General features: G+C 47.6%; 1 long non-coding RNA gene across 1 annotated transcript in view; it reads right to left on the bottom strand.

The window, feature by feature from the left end:
* Positions 1–5,220, bottom strand: part of LOC138265352 (uncharacterized) — a 61,304-nt gene extending 56,084 nt beyond the window's left edge. The window contains exon 1 of the long non-coding RNA XR_011199348.1: positions 5,070–5,220. This is a non-coding gene — a long non-coding RNA (uncharacterized lncRNA). The remainder of the gene's footprint in view (positions 1–5,069) is intronic.
* Between the last annotated feature and the right edge of the window lie 6,924 nt (positions 5,221–12,144).

Here is a 12,144-nt window from a genome sequence, read left to right on the forward strand (position 1 = left end):
AGAGTTATTACTGGAGCAATGGCTGATCAATGAGTTCCTCGGAGACAACCGGCTCTGGGACTGCCACTTAGACCGATGATTGCCCGATTACTAAACTATAGAGATCGAGATGCGATACTCCAATACTTTTGCAGTAAAGGACCAATCCACTTTGAGGGGACATCTATCACTGCCTACCCGGACTTCACCCAAGAAGTACAGCATCAACGTCACTCTTATATGAAAATTAAACAACGCCTCTGTGATCATAACATTAAGTATGCCCTGATGTTTCCTGCTAAACTTAAAGTGGTTTTGAATGATCGAACCCACGTTTTCACCACCCCGGGGGACGCCTGGACATGGATGCACGCCAAGGGCATAGCACAGACCCAAGAAGAGACAGGAGATGGTGATGCGTGGCTCACATCGCCGGTACGGAGGAGACCCAGGAAGCGCTCAAAAACGCAACCCACGGAAACACAAGCTGCAGCCGAGAGAGCAAGAGTGCTGAAGGAGACTACTCTGCACACACAAAACTCTTTCGGAGTGCTACAGGCTAATCTAAGTGAACATAAGGACTTGGACTCCTGTAGCTCCGACTCAACTGTTTTGGAGGCGCTAAAGGGCCCAGCGTTCACACCCCGATCTGCAGATGTACTGTGATTACCGTAGGGGAGGTAGGTGGGGCTGCTTCTTTCTTCTTTTCCATGGCCCTGCAGTGGAACCTCGAGGTTACAGGGTTGAGTAAGTTTGGAATGACATTGTTTTTACATACAAGTGCCAGCCTGATATCCTTTTCCTTTACACCTGTGGCATATTGTCTCGGGTACTGGGGGATAAAGCGGTTATGAACCTTGGGAGCGCCGATACGTTCACTTTTTGTTTAAATGTTGGGGGCCCCTTATAAGGGCCACCTCTAATTGCTACCATGGCTCCCCAGATGGTATCCACATGGATACAGTTCTTTGATGTGAGGAGCGTGCTGTGTTTTTTGCTAATATGGATGGCAGTTAGAAAAATGCAACTAAGCCACAGTTTTTGGGGGTTTGAAGGGGTGTCTGGGGAGTGGGAGGGATTTTGTTTATGTTTATCAGGTCTATCTGTATTGCAAAGTATATCCTTACAGCTGTTAGTCCACAGTAATTTTCTGAAATGGAGTAGTGTAACTTTCAATGGAGCTGGAATCCGAGACACAACACACACAAACATTTTACAAAAGGACATGGTTCACTGTGCATTCCGCACTATGTACGAGTGTAACATAATTACGTGGAATGTGTGAGGCATGGCTGCGCAGGGCAAGAGGTACCGAATTTACACCTACCTCAAACGTCAAAAAATACAAATTGCTATCCTGCAGGAAACACATCTACTGGAGGCTGATTAGCAGGCCCTTAGCGGGTGCTGGGGGGAACAGATCTTAGGCACATCATTTTCGGCCTACGCGAGGGGGGTATTAGTGTGGATAGCACAAGGGGTGCCATACGTCCAACATACACACAGGATAGATCAGGGGGGCAGATATGTGGTGTCAGAGGGTCAGCTAGACAGCAAACAACTCACAATAATAGGGATTTACGCCCCTAACAGCGCGTTGACCGAATTCCTCTGTACAATGTCTGCTGATGAACCCCGCAGTGCCTGCCGTTTGGGGCGGCAATTTTAATAGCACCCCATATACATCGCTGGATCATTCGACAACGCCACCTTTGGGGATGGCATGCAGGCGCAGCACTAGTCCACTGTTGGCCTGGGCAGGTGATATGGGGTTGCATGACATTTGGCGCATTGGCCACCCGACACACAGAGAATATTCATTATACTCCACGCCCCATAAGGTACACACCAGGATATATATTCTGTGGGGGACTCCAGACATATGCTCTCTAATCATAGATTCTGGCTACATGGCCAAGACACTCTCTGATCACTCCCCGCTGATGATGACAATGCGGTAGGGCAGGAGACGCCCGCGGTCCCTGCTTGGCGTCTACAGGGGGAGGCCCTTCTGGATCAGTCATTTAAGGAAGAATTGAACACAACACTAAAGCAATAATGGGAAGTAAACAGGGGATCTACAGCAACGAGAGCGATGGAGTGGGATGCACATAAGGTTGTTGTGCGTGGTCCCCACTGCCTATCGGCCTATTGGGGAGTGTTGCGTACCCTCCACGTGGAAGTCGCTAAACTGGAAAAAGAAATGAGAGTCTTGGAAGTTGCGGTAGCTCGAAACGAGGCACCATTCACGGCTCTCTGGGCTCAGCCGATAAAGTACGAGGTCGCGGACCTACGGCTCCGCCAGCATGACTATAACTACCACCTGGTGCGCTTACAAACAAAAGGCGACAGATCGGGGAGACTGCTGGCGTGGCTTCTTCAAGAGGACCACCAGCAGACTCCCATAGGAGCTATACGCTCGGCTGATGAAACTATGGCCACCACTCAGGAAGCGATTAATAAAGCGTTTAAAGAATATTACACAGGCTTGTACAAGGGACAAACCACATGTAACACTCAACAACTGAGGACCTTTCTTGAGGGGGCGTCTCTGGCACGGCTGTTACCGCTAGACAGGGCAACTTTGGAGGCTCCTCTTACAGTCGAGGAACTGGAGGTGGCCGTGGCACAGATGTCCCGTAATAAAGCACCAGGGATGGATGGCTTGCCAATAGAGTACTACATCACTTATTCGCAACATTTGAAAAGCCACTTGATGGCGGTGTTCGAGGAGGCGTGGTCCCGCAGTCTGCTTCCACCACCGCAAAGAGAGGCGCTGATAGTGGTCCTTCCTCAGCAGGGCTGGGATCTCACAGACGTTAGGTCGTATAGACTGCTCTCTCTACTCAACCTAGATTGAAAAATCTTGGGTAAAGTATTGGCAAATAGACTTGCCCCCATAATACACACTCTAATCCATGAAGACCAGAATGGCTTTATCCCAAAATGCAATACATTCCTAAATAGATTGCTTAGTGTTATTGAGATACTCCGCCTGAGGCGTACGACAATGTGGCGATGTCATTAGACATCGAGAAGACATTTGACACGCTAGGTTGGGACTTCCTGTTTGCCACCATGCATGATATGAGGTTTGGCCCCGGCTTCGTACGCTGGGTACAGACACTATATGCCGAACCCAGGTCTAGGGTGAAAACGGGAAGCATCATTTCTGATAGCTTCCCCATCAGCAGAGGAACCAGGCAGGGATGCTCACTGTCTCCCTTGCTGTTCGCCATTGCGATGGAGCTATTGGTGACCAGGTTACATGCGGCGGAGAGGCAGTGGGGGGTGAGTAGATCTAGAATGTACCACATTATTTCGCTATATGCGGATGACGCATTGATATATTTGGAAAGGGGGAGCGAGGTGATGTATTCGGTAATATCCCTGTTAGACGATTATGGGGGTATATTGGAGTTGGTGGTCAACTGGGATAAATCTTGCTTGTTTCCCTTGACTGTTTGGCCCCTGAGCGTGAGGGAGGATGCTCCTGCGGGACGTCTGAAGTGGTGCTTTGACACATTTAAATACCTGGGAGTCCATATTTATCATAAACCTGAGGACCTGAGGGATGGCAATTTGGGTTGAACGCTGAACTCCATGAAGGGCTCTGTGCGTTTTTGGTGCTCGCTACCCTTGTCGCCGCTGGGCAGGGTAGCGGTGGCGAATATGCTACTACTTCCCCGTCTTCTTTACTACTTCGTGGCACTACCGGTCGCAGTACCAAAGAGCTTTTTTCATGAACTGAATAAACTATTACTGGGACTCATATGGGGAAAGGGCAGGACCCGAGTTGCGCTTGCTACCCTACACCGTCCATTAAGTGAGGGCGGGTTAGGCGCCCCAAACTTTGAACTTTATTTTGCTGCTGCGCAACTGCAATGGGTACTGAACTGGATACACAGGCCTGAATCGGCAGAGCCTGCGTGGGTCAACACGCAGCTACATGGTGTGCCGTTGCTCACATGGCTGTTGAATAACATGGTGAAAGGTGCCACTGGTAATCCCTTAATGACAGTTGCACACAAATGTTGGAAACGGTATATACAAAAAAGACGCACGAGGTCCCCATACTCTCCCCTCATCCCCTTGGGGAAGCTACCGGGAAGTGATAATTCGATCAGAGCGTTCTCCGCTGCCGCTTGGGCAGAGGTAGGAATACTAAACGGTAGGGGACTGTTTTGAAGACGGTGTTTTGATGACATTTGAGGCTGTAAAAGATCTCACGTCGGTGGGGCCAGGTCAATTCATAGTTTACTACTCTATATGCCATCTAATCAAGAAGGCATGGACATCAGGTGACCGGGAACCAGCCATTTCCCCTGCACTACACAACATGCTGTCGTACGATGGTCAAACTAAAGTCATAACAAATCTTTATAAAGTCTTGAACAGATCTCCTGAAAATGGTTTGGAAAATGCAAGAGGGCAGTGGAACGCTGTTCTCCCGAACCTGCTATCCCCAGAGGATTGGTCGCAAGCCCTTGGTCACGCCCGGCAGGTGTCGCGGAACCCCAGGTTTCGTTACACCCAATTTAATTGTATACACCAGACGTACCTCTCACCGTCCCGTTTGAGGCGTATGTTCCCTGCGTCCAATCCTCTATGCCCCCTCTGTGGCTCCCCGTCAGCCCACTTCTATCATATTGTATGGGAGTGCAGTCCCCTGGAAGAATTGTGGCGGGAAGTAGTAGCTGATATCTCTGATATAACAGACCATTTGTTCCCGCCAGAACCTAGATCTTGTTTACTGGGTGTTAGAACTAGAAACAAACAACACATATACATTCATAGGTTCGCAGATCTAGACCTCATAATGTACAAAAGATTGATTGCAATGAACTAGAATGCCCCTAAGGCACCAGAGCTTAAGTCGTGGCGCGCCCTGACACTACGCTGGGTGCGTACAGAGAATCAAGTATTACGCAGGCTGTGAGACAGAGGCCAGACTCGCACGGGATGTGATGCCTGGGAAAACATTTGTCACTAGACTAGAGGTCAAGACTGACGAGCGCCCACCGTGAATCTGATAGCACGGAGCACACATGCTGGGAAGGGGGTATCTTGACTGCGCTGCCTGCACTCACCTCCTGCACCATTTGCTCTCTTCCCTCATAGTACGACAACCGCATAGGGGGCCAGGAGAAGGGGGTGTCCGATCACCGTTCCATGTACACAATGAGGTAACTACACATAATACACCCAGAGAGAGCGCACTGAGAGACCGTTGCTGGATCAGTTCAAATTAAGGGCTGAATGACAAAGTTGCGATAGAGATGCCGGCACACCCGAAAATACCATAGGGTTGTGTAATCATAATAAAGGACATGATAGTTGACAAGTCAAAACTCGCATGTTCCACAAAAACAAACATCCAGGATGCACATTATATCACTTTGTACTGCAACACAATCCACCAGTACACGGTTGTTGGAAAGTGGCGTAGCGGACTCCATCAAAAAGATAAGATTGCAGTAACACCAATAATTCTTGATACAGTTGTTTATTGATGAATGTAAACCCTACTATTCGGATCTAGACCGTGTTTGTTGTTCTCCTATTATGTTATTACAGAACAGCTGTTATCCTGATGCTCTATTAACTGCATTCATTGCTGAATACTTGTGCTGAAAACAATAAAATAGATGTTTAAAAAAAAATGGTATCATAATTTCTTTATGCCAATGTGGCGTTACATGGTCAAAAACACTGCGCCATATTTACAAAGTGGCTCAATGCATGCATTGCGCCACTTTGTAACCCTTTGCGTTACATTATGCCTGAGCCAGGCAGAATGTATGCAAAGGAGGCGTTCCCTCGTTGGGGGAGCGAAAAAATGACGCAAAGAAATCTAAGAGATTTCTTTGCGTCATTTTTTTCAGCACTTTTAATGTCTGCTCAGAGCAAGCGTTAAAAGGAGGCACACCATTATTTATAATGGACCTCAATGGGCTTTGCAGGATTAGTGGCAATACTTTTTACGCTAATCCTGCAAATCTCAGAACTAGATGGTGCTACTTATCTTAGATACGGCGCACACATGGTGGCGTTAGGGGGGGTGCTAAGGGGCGAAAGAAAAGTGGCGCTGCACTGTGTGCAGCGCCACTTAACTTTAATCAGGCCCTAATCATTCTGAAAATTTCCATTAAACATTTTAGGTGAAATGGCTTCTCAGTAATTGTATTCCATGAAATCGCTTTCCTATAAAATCGCATACAACCTCTGTGTTTACCACATTCACCTTCATGATACCAGAGTACAGCTAGGACTATCACATACCCACAGGATGCAGACAATACTCTGCGTAAGGGAACTATATCTGGCCTCACGATGTGTAAAAAACTCCAGTCAAAGGTAAAAAAAACTCTGTGTGATGCCCACAGGACTTGAACTCAGCCTACTCCAACCGCTCTGATGATGTACGAGACTCAATCTCAGGCTACTCCGCCCAGCCTCACGATGTACTACACTCAATCTCAGGCTCCTCAACCCACTTGTATGCTGGATAAGGCTCCAACCCTCATGATGTACAGGACTCCATCTGAAGCAGCACCACCCAGTCTCATGAAGCACAAAACTTCATCTAAGGCTGCGCCACCCACTCTCATGATGCACATGATTTCATTGAAGGCTGCACCACCCATTGTCATGATGACAAGACTCCATCCAAGTTTCAGCACCCATTCACATGACACACAAAACGTCATCTGGAGCTGCACCACCCACTGTCATGATGCATAAGACTCTATCCAAGGGTGCACCACCCACTCCCATGATGCAGACAACTTCATTGAAGGCTGCACCACTCACTCCCATGATGCACAAGACTTCATTGAAGACGACACCACCCACTCTCATGATGCACAAGACTTCATCGAAGTGTGCACCACCCACTGCCATGATGCACAAGACTTCATTGATGGCTGCACCACCCACTGTCATGATGCACAAGACCCAATCCAAGACTGCACAATTCAGCCTCATGATCCATAAGACTTCATCTGAAGCTGCGCCACCGACTTCATGATGCACAAGACCCTATCCAAGGCTGTACCACCCATTGTCATGATGCACAAGACCCTATCCAAGGCTGTACCACCCTATGTCATGATGCACAGGACTTCATGGAAGGCTGCACCACCCATGGTATGATGCACAAGGCTCCACATCACTCTTCAGCACATTACCCTTGTGATGTACGAGATTTCATTTGAGGCTACAACATCCAACCCTAATGATGTACATGAGACTCCACCTGATGGATGCTACAACCCTCATCCTATGCAAGACTCCATCTGAGGCTACCACACTCCCCTCACATGTACATGAGTCTCCATCTGAGACCGCACCGCTCTAACCTAATGAAGTTAATGAGACTGCATCTGAGACTGTGACATCCACCCTCCTGATGGTCGTGCCTCCTCCTGAAGCTACAACTACCATCCCATGATATCAGACACTGCTTCTCAGGCTGCAAACCGTGGCATGCCATCTGAGGGGAAACCATCCCACCTTCATGAAGTACATAGGGCTCGATCTGAAACTTACTAGAGATCCCATGTGACTCTACTCCCACCCTTGTGATGTATATAAACTATATGAGAATACAACACCAAGGTTTGTGATGTATGTAAGATTCCAACTGAGACTACAGCTACACAAACCCCCTAATATACATGAAACTGCAATGCCCACTACCATAATGAGGAATAGACTAGGTCTGGGCTTTAAAAACCAAACCTTGTGAAATACAATCCAAGAGTCCAATAGCCCCCGACATCCTCCGACACGGTGTATTCAATCTGGTGCTACAACGTTCTACTCCACTTTTTGACTCCCTCAGAGGATACAACACCCACCACCTTTGCCTGTTGCAGCAACACCCCTCCCCTATGGTAAGCAAAGGATTTTTAAATAGATGGGGTTCTGAAAGTATTAAAATATGCCCCTTGTTGATACACCTGTTCCAGAGAGAACCAACAAATGTCCATAAATAGAAATCAGGATGGTAGAATATTCCTATAGAATGCAGCATGTTCAAAATATCACTTAGATTTTTGAACTCTAATTTAGAAGGATTCTTAAACTGGCTATAAAACTCACTGTCAAACTGTTCCCTCCCCCTTTAAAGGGACCCTCTGATGCCATCACGTGCCTAGAAAGAGGCTCTTACAAAGGTGATTGGCTCCGCTGCATTTCCTGTGGATCTTAAGAGGACCCTTGGAGAGTGTGCCTAGAAACTCACCTAAGCGCTGCTTCTGCTTTGTTAACATTTTAGTAGAAGATTTATATGCGCACACAGACCCACAATGAGCAGTGAATGATGCGTCATGACCAACTTGTACTAAAACAATAAGACTGCTTTCAGTATCTACCTGCATCAGAAGGCATTACAAAGCATCACTCATCAAACCTGAGGACATTCTGCCAGGAAGGACAGCTGGGTTGCTGAAGGGAGTGTCACTCTGCGGGACCCTACTGGACTATGCTGGACTCCTTCAATGCTATGCCTACCCTACTGCCTTGTGAGAGTGAGAAGGACTGGACCTGCATCTCTACATCCCCAGAACCAAAGTGACTCCAAGGGCTTGCCTCCCGTTCTGAAGTCTTTGGGGCATCAAAGACCTCCAACAACCCTGCTGCACCTTCTGGGCTCTGTCTTCTGTGAGTCCTGCCTTGCTGAGTGGTGCCAATCCAGGCCTGGGCTCTTGATTTGCTTCCAGTTGAAGCTAGGATCCAACTGAACGTTGCATGCATAACACACAAAGCTCTGCACAACTCTGGTCCTAAATACACGGTGAACAGGATCAAGCTGTCAGGAGTCAGAAAGTATCCTAGAGGTGCTCAATCCCTCTTAATAGAACCACCCAGATTTAAAAAAAAGAAAATGCACAGCCACACTTTCGCAGGATCTGCTCCAAAAATATGGAACTACCTACAACCCAGGGGCGACTGGTGTTCATGGGCAAAAGAGGCTTTGCCCTGCCCCCTCCATTGTAGAGAGGCAAGAACAGGGAAATAAACACAGAGTGACTGAAAAGACATCACTGCTGGGCGACAGAGTGTTGAATCTCCTGGTTGAACTTTAGTGAACTCAGCAGATGTCCTTATGCGCAAGTGCCAGCCGGGCACCTGCAGGCACGAGCTCCAGCAGTGACATCATCGGAGAGGGAGGGCTGATTTACAGTGCAATTGATCTGGTTGCTTTTGGGGTGCAAAAACAGTGGCCTTGGGAGGAGTCAGCAAAGCTCCATTCAGTTCAATGGCTGGGGGTGGGGCAGACTGATGAGGACAAGGAGGGAGTGTTTGGCAACAATTTGTTGAGTGCACAGGGAAGCAGGCTGTAGGAGGGGTGTTGCTGCTCTCCTGGCAGTAATGTATTTAGTACTGCATTTGGTTCCACTTGAAAAAAAAAAACATCATAGAGCTGAGCATGAGGGACTGCTCCTTGTCTCCACTGCAGAGGCCCAAGAGAGGGAATTAACCCGCTGTGGACAACAATTGCATTAGTGGACTAAGAGGTAAGTGTGCAGTTAAGCTTCTGGCTGCATCAGGGGCATTGTCACCGCATCCCACCCTTTAGCAGCTACAGTGGGGTGGGGTTGGGTTCCTGAAGGGTCTCTTCTGTCTGCAGCTCAGCAAACAAATGCTCATAATTAACTTGGGAGGGAGAGTGAGTGAAAGAAAGATGGGTGGATGGATGGAAGGGTGGATGGATTGATGCATGGATGACTGAGTGAAAAGATGGACACGAATGGAAGAGTGAAAGGCAGGGAGGGTGTATAAGTGAAAGGGAGGATGGATGGATAGACGGACAAACGGATGATCAGAGAAAGGATGGATGGATGATAGAATAAATAAAAAGATGGATGGATGGATAGATGAATGGAAGGGCAATTAGATGGATGGATGGATGTAGTGAAAGTAGGGATGGATAAGTGAAAGGTTGGATGAATGAAAGGATGTATGTAAAGATGGATGAATAAAACAATGGATGGATGAGTGAAAGGAAGGGTAGATGGATGTCTGGATGAAAGGATGGATGAACGGATGAGTGAAAGTGTGAATTGATGAATGGATGAATAGATAGATGTATAAGTGAGTGAAAGGATGGATGTCTGAGTGAAAGGGTAAATGGAGGGATGTATGAATGGATAAGCCAAACGGAGGATGATGGACAGATGGAGTGAAAGGATGGATGTGAAAGGGTGAATGGATGAGCGAAAGGATGGATGGGTGACTGAATGGATGGGTGAATGGATGGATGAAAGGGGAGATGGATAAGTTAAAGGATGGAGGATTGCGTGGATGGATTGGTGTGATGCATGGCTGTCCCTGGACCAGTGGTGTCTCTCTTTTATGGGCTCCACAGCTACACTACAACACCCTTGTTTTGTTTTCAATTTTCATTGTTTCAAGAGTAAATAATTATTCTCTCTTGATATAATAAAATTAAAATGCAGACCCGATTGGGGTCCAGCAACAAACTGAGGCAGCTGGTGACATTGTTTTATTGCTAACAAAGGTGCATGAAGGTGCCCGCGTCAGCCATCAGAGATGCTGTTTAGAGCTTGTGACATCCCAGCACTGTGAGCATGTGTGCGTGACTATGTGTGTGAGTTAAAGTGAGAGTGAGTCAGTGAAGGAATGAGTCACAGTGAGTGAGAATGAGTGAAGGTTGGGACCAGTATGGGAATCAATGTGATCGAGTCAGGGAGAATGACATTCAGTGTAAGTGAGTGTAACTGTGTGTGAGACTGAGTCACAGTAAGACTAATTCAGAATGAGTGAGAATGAGTGGGAGTAAGTGAAATAGAGTGGGCCAGAGTAGAATGAGTGAGACTGCGTGAATTAGTGAGACCAAGTGAGATTGAGTGAGTCATAGTGAGACAGTAAACTTAGTGTAAGAAAGTTTGAGAGAACCCTTTAAGAAAAAACTCTTTGGAATTCGAACCAAGGATTACGCCCCACCACTTTTAAAGGTCACCAGCCGCCACTGCTACCACCCTCAGCGATAGCAATTACCTCATTCAGGCTTGTCAAGAAGGAAGTTAAAGCCTTTTTACTAGTGAAACATGTGTCACAAGAGAACTCATTTGCAAACTGTCATTTCCCCTACGTTATGTTGGATCCTGTTATTTTATACCTTCCTGCAACACTCACCAGCTTTCTCCTTGTACAGCGCTCTGATACCATGGTGGTCATGTTCGAGCTTTATTAGACTCTACAAATTAATACATAATAAAAAAAACAATACATTTCCACCCACAGTGCGGCGACGTAGTATAGCGAATGTCTACGCCGAACATTTACAGTTCTACATGTGCCAGGAGAGAAGAAGCAGAAGAGGCATGAAAAGTCCAATGGAAGCTCAACAGCATCATTGTACTTCTGGGAGTGAGACCCCTGAACGCAGTGCCAGGAGGAACACAGCGCGCCCTATGGTGGCAGGCGCCGGGCGCGCAAAGCAAAACACAATCGCTGTGGGATAGCGTAACTGGATGGACGGAATGCGGACCCAATCAAACATTCACCCCCAGTCACAGATCTAGGTTTAATCCATCCATTATTTTGCTCACCATGCCACCCCAGTTTGAACCCAGCCATATGCAAATCAGTCTTGACCCTGTTCCCTATGGGAACAGTCCAGCCCGATCTGCCAGGCCAGGTTCTCCCTGGACCGGAAACAAGCATCCTGGGACCGGTTTCGGGGTTTCACCCCTCATCAGCCAGGCTAGCTTGAATCCAGTGGCACAGTGAGCCCGGGACCCACGTCTGGGCATACCCGCCGCACTTAGGGCGGCAAAAGCAAAGCAAAACACAAACGCTGTGGGATAGCGTTCCTGTCGCGTAACCAGGATGTCCTGACTGCATGACACTGGAGACAAAGGCCAGGCACATAGGATGTCCTTTATCAAGCATCCTTCCTCCCAGGAAGAGGGTCCTGCCTTCACAATCTGCTCATTTCTTCAGTTCCACCTACCATTTATAGCTGTTAGGGCCCACCACATTTTTCAAGCTCATAGATAGCTGTCTTTTGACTAATATAAGCACTAGACCCACAAACCTTGTCACTTGGTCAACTGTGTCACCATTAGTTCTTGGGTTAAGGTCGAGCAGACCCCTTTGAGGGGCAGCAGAAAAGGCCCCACCTGTACCTGC

Source organism: Pleurodeles waltl, chromosome 11, assembly GCF_031143425.1.
Source record: "Pleurodeles waltl isolate 20211129_DDA chromosome 11, aPleWal1.hap1.20221129, whole genome shotgun sequence".
Lineage (NCBI taxonomy): Eukaryota > Metazoa > Chordata > Amphibia > Caudata > Salamandridae > Pleurodeles > Pleurodeles waltl.